We start from the raw sequence: 5,836 nt of genomic DNA on the forward strand, positions 1-5,836 counted from the left end.
TCCTGCTAAATGAGCTTGCCCTTTTTGGAAGTCAGACAAGTCTCATATTTCACTGAGCACTATACAAATTACTGCTGAACACAAACTATAGAATACAGATAACAAAAAGCTAAATAAAAGATAATTACAATGTTTGTTTTTTCACTGTAGTTTACAAATGATCTTAACTCCTATAGTAATGGGTGTTTAAATTATTTTGTCCAGCCCCTGTTTGTTTATGTTTTTTATATACATAAAATATGAATAAATAGAGACACAAAATAACTGATTCTGGAAGCTTTGCTTGCAGTTTGCAGGAGCTACAGAAACAATATTTTGGCTCTAACAGTGGTTGCCATGGAACGTTTTTTTTTTTTGTAAAGAATCTTTTGTCTTGTTCCAATAGTAAGAATGGTTTCAAAACTATACAGTAGCTGTATCTTCTGGCATAATTGCTTTGAGATGACTCATATTGTTCCTTCCAAGTCAAGACATAATTGCATAAGTGCATAAATCATAAGTTACTCCTCCACCCCTTGGCTTGACACATCCATTATTGTAGAGTACATTCAGTGGCAATTAATTACATAGTGTACATATTTTTGTAAATATTAAAAGTTAAAGGTTGATAGGCTATTCTTGAATAATTGTACTGATATCCAGGGTCTGACTTAACCAATAAGTGAGGTTGCTTAGGGCCCCAGAAAATGAAAAGGCCCCATATGATATTGGCGAAACAGATATAGCAAACACTCCAGTGCGTATTTGTGTTTGCGCTCTGGAGAGAGTCAGAGGTTTCTATTTACAACAAGCCAAATTATTATAAACAAGAAAATTATTAAATTAGTTAAAATCATTTTTATTATTAAAACAAAGAAAAGAATAATTAAGCTAGGTATACCTACGTACCTACGTCACTATCTGGGAAGATTTGCATAACGCCGGCCAAATGTTCACGCAAAGAAAGAAGGCGTAACTTTTATTCTCGCTGTAGTTTTGTTGTTGCCGCCGCCATGTCATGAAGGCGCTGTGTTTCGTTGTGAAAGCGAAACTACTTTGTTTGGCCTTCCAAAAGAGGACGATATCTGCTTCGTCATGCCTGGAGCTGATCCGTGCTGGTTGCTGAGGAAATACAACAACTTTGCGCTGTGGATCGCCGGATCAGCTTTCACCATGGACGAAGCGGAGTCCAGCCCGGCGTCGTCACATGTGGTTGCCGCAAGCCTCCTTCGTCGAATCCGCCGGCCACGCCGTTCTCAAGCCCACCGCCTCTGCTCCCTCTAGCCGTTCGGCCGTTCCTCACTCTAGCCCCCGGCCTCTGCTCACTGTAGGCCGCCGCCGCTCACTCTAGGCCAGTGTTTCCCAACTGGGGTGCCGTCTGTCGAGAGCAGGGGGTGCCGTTAAAAAATCAATTTACAATTTTTTTTTTTTATATATTTTTAAAAATGCTAAAATGTTAAAAAAAAGCATCTATTATATAATATCCATTTTTGATGTCGCCAATAATTAGAGATGCACCGAAATTTCGGCTGCCGAAAATTAGTTCACCGCTCAGGTTTCACTTTCACGTGGTGTGACGCTCTGCGTATTATCCCGCTCTATGCGTGTGCGCTCCGCTCAGTCGCTCCACTCGTATACCGTTCATGCGAATCGGAACAGCAAAGTCCACTCAAAAATTGAGCCGACAGGAAACATCGATGTAGTATAGTATTGTTTCTGTCTGCAATAGCCCTACTGTGTTGTAACATGGTGTGGTATATGGGCAACTCTGGTAACGCTGCCCTCTCATTCATTGATCTGCTAATCAGATCATGTTATGCTCGCGTGTTCTGATAATAATAGCTTTCTAGGAGTAAACATTATTTGGATAATTGGTAAAAAAAAAAAAAAAAAAAGAGTTAAATATTTTAACCCTATACTGTTAGACCTACTTGAAAAAAAATGCATGTCGTTATTTTTTATTTGTGCTATCATTATTAATTTCTTTATTTGTTCTTATTTTATTACTGACTGCTTACTTGTCATTTTTTATTCAATTAAAAGTTTGAATCAAGCTATCTCGTGCTACTGCACCAAAATTACCCCACTGTAAAAGTCTTGCCATGGCCATCCCAGTCCCCCGACTTGCATGGCATAGAAAACCTGTGTGGTGAACTGAAGAGGGGAGTCCACCAGTGTGGACCTCAAAATCTGAAGGATCTGGAGTGTTTCTGTATGGAGGAATGGTCTCAGATCCCTTGCCATGTATTGTCCAACCTCATCAGGCATTATGGGAGAAGACTCTGAGCTGTCATGTATAGGCAGGGAATTTGCTCAAGGTATTGACTAAAATGGTGCTGCACATATATATATATATATATAGTGTATATGTGTATAAGTGTGGTTTATTGGAAAAACTGTGAGCAACATGAACATGAATACTAGAACTAGATATACTTGACTATATCAGACTTGACAAACTCACCAACAGCAAGTTACACAAACAAAGCAAGAGACTATTATAACATGAGAGCTATTTACGCACAGAAGGACATTGCTGGTTTAGTGCAAATTCACAAGTTAAAAGCTTAGTTTAACATACGAAAAACTGAAAACAATTTTTCAGTCTGGACCATGAACAGAACCTATATGAGTTAGAGCTGTCTTAGTAGCATTACGATGATTGCTTGTTTCCTCTACATTTAGTCAACTTGGTTTTACTATAACAAAAATGACAGAACCTGATTCATCTGAATCAGTCCTGCACAAGATGAAGTCCTATTCACTTTGTCAATAGCAGGTGTCTTTGAATATGTCAATTCCATTTTTATCTTTCCTATTGACTATTTTGGAATGACATAAGTAATATATTCTTAAAATGTATCCCCTAAGGTGTGAAGGAACCTGCAAAACTGAATCTAATCATGATTCAGGAGGCATTTAAGGGAATTTCAATTTCTATGTCCGTGAATGCAAAAGCTGAATATTTTACCAGTGAACACAATTTACAACTAATATAATTTATAATAACTATAAATACAAATATATTTCCATTCATATACACTTGCAAACATACACATGCTTACATTTCTCATGCATAGAACTGATGACTGCCATATTTTCATAGTTATCAGTTTAATCAAACAATAATCCAAACATTATTAGCTAACCAAATCTAAAATTATAAACATTTGTTAACATTAACTTAAAATACAATTAAAAAAAAACATTTAATTTTTTTCCCAGCTAGTTTGCAAGGCAACATTTCTCTTTTTCATTTAGTTTAACTTGCATGTACTAAAATAACTCAAACTAAAAGTGAAATTAATAACAACTACTGTATATAGACATACTTTAAAAAGAATAAAATAAAAATTGACAAAACAAAATTACTAAAACTTTAATTAAAATGAAAACAAAAATATAAAAATAAAACAATTCAAAATATTGGAAAAGCAAGTACCATCATGTACACATCCAAACATCAGTTATTGTAAAACAGGTTAAGTACTGACCTAACAAAAAGAAAATTACTAAAAAACAGGGTTTACAACCCATTTCCTTATAGTTACACTTTATGTATATGGCCACAGTACATTAAAGATGAGATATATTGTGAATTGCCACAATAGATAATTAGGCTTAAAAGGAAGTGAAACTGGGACATGCAGGAACACGTAAGAGCCTAGGGTTTCTTCTTCTTAAATAGAGCTTGGGGTTCTTAAGGCGAGTTCTCAGGGACATAAATCTGAATCATCATCACATAGCCTCTAGTGGCAAGAACCTGAGACAAATTGTTTGTTGCGACCTATATATTGAAGTAATTCTGGTCCTTCCTGATCCACTCATACACCTCGCCCCAACTGCACTGAAATTAATACAATAATAATATGCCATAATAAATTAAATGCCAGTACTTCCATGCTGCTTATGACTGTGAATAGGAAATTTATTACATACATTTTTTGATAGATGTTTTTAAACAATGCCTATCACTAATGACAGAGAGAGAAAAAGAAAAGAAAATAACAGAAAAACAGTATGTCAATAGTAAAAATAAATAACGTTTGAACATACATCTGTCACGAGTTCAGAACTGACTGAACAGCTCCTTCTGGTTGAAAAAAAAAAGACAATACATGGTTACTGGCATGAGTGTCTTCCTTAAATTATTGTTCATGTTGTACTTTGCCTTTTACATAAAATGACATTACAGGTTATTTGTAGGATATTGTGGGTGACCTGTCACAAAACATTGGTATTCCCATTAGTGTTCCAATAACAAAACGTGTCAATTTAATAGGTGAACTTTGATAATACACTCAAAAAAATTTGCTAAATGGCACTAAAAGTGGTTCATTGGCTCGTAATCATAGGAGAACCACTTTAAGTGCTAAATAGCACCTATCCTTAAAGGTGCTATACAGCACCTTTGTGAAATGGTGCTATGTGGAACCATAAGAGGAACCCCATTCTCCTCAGACTTTAGATATGTTACTCCACTCTTAAATGTTTGCTATGAATGGGAATTTACTACAATGGCAAAAGCAGTTTTGAATCACTTTTGTGCTTTTCTGAGGTCAAAAAGTCTTGTGTGGAGGCCCTTGGAATATTTCCTTATAGGGCGCCTTGGGGGCAAAAAGGTTAAGAACCATGTTATCTTCACTGTATTTTAATGTAGTTTTTGAATATTTTACCAGTGATATTTTACCAGTGAACACAATTTACAAAATAACTATAAATACAAATATATTTCCATTCATATACACTTGCAAACATACACATGCTTACATTTCTCATGCATAGAACTGATGACTGCCATATTTTCATAGTTATCAGTTTAATCAAACAATAATCCAAACATTATTAGCTAACCAAATCTAAAATTATAAACATTTTTGTTAACATTAACTTAAAATACAATTAAAAAAAAACATTTAATTTTTTTCCCAGCTAGTTTGCAAGGCAACATTTCTCTTTTTCATTTAGTTTAACTTGCATGTACTAAAATAACTCAAACTAAAAGTGAAATTAATAACAACTACTGTATATAGACATACTTTAAAAAGAATAAAATAAAAATTGACAAAACAAAATTACTAAAACTTTAATTAAAATGAAAACAAAAATATAAAAATAAAACAATTCAAAATATTGGAAAAGCAAGTACCATCATGTACACATCCAAACATCAGTTATTGTAAAACAGGTTAAGTACTGACCTAACAAAAAGAAAATTACTAAAAAACAGGGTTTACAACCCATTTCCTTATAGTTACACTTTATGTATATGGCCACAGTACATTAAAGATGAGATATATTGTGAATTGCCACAATAGATAATTAGGCTTAAAAGGAAGTGAAACTGGGACATGCAGGAACACGTAAGAGCCTAGGGTTTCTTCTTCTTAAATAGAGCTTGGGGTTCTGGGGTTCTTATCTCAGGGACATAAATCTGAATCATCATCACATAGCCTCTAGTGGCAAGAACCTGAGACAAATTGTTTGTTTGTTTGTTTATATTGAAGTAATTCTGGTCCTTCCTGATCCACTCATACACCTCGCCCCAACTGCACTGAAATTAATACAATAATAATATGCCATAATAAATTAAATGCCAGTACTTCCATGCTGCTTATGACTGTGAATAGGAAATTTATTACATACATTTTTTGATAGATGTTTTTAAACAATGCCTATCACTAATGACAGAGAGAGAAAAAGAAAAGAAAATAACAGAAAAACAGTATGTCAATAGTAAAAATAAATAACGTTTGAACATACATCTGTCACGAGTTCAGAACTGACTGAACAGCTCCTTCTGGTTGAAAAAAAAAAGACAATACATGGTTACTGGCATGAGTGTCTTCCTTAAATT

Source organism: Sinocyclocheilus grahami, unplaced genomic scaffold, assembly GCF_001515645.1.
Source record: "Sinocyclocheilus grahami isolate Dianchi unplaced genomic scaffold, SAMN03320097.WGS_v1.1 scaffold339.1, whole genome shotgun sequence".
Taxonomy (NCBI): domain Eukaryota; kingdom Metazoa; phylum Chordata; class Actinopteri; order Cypriniformes; family Cyprinidae; genus Sinocyclocheilus; species Sinocyclocheilus grahami.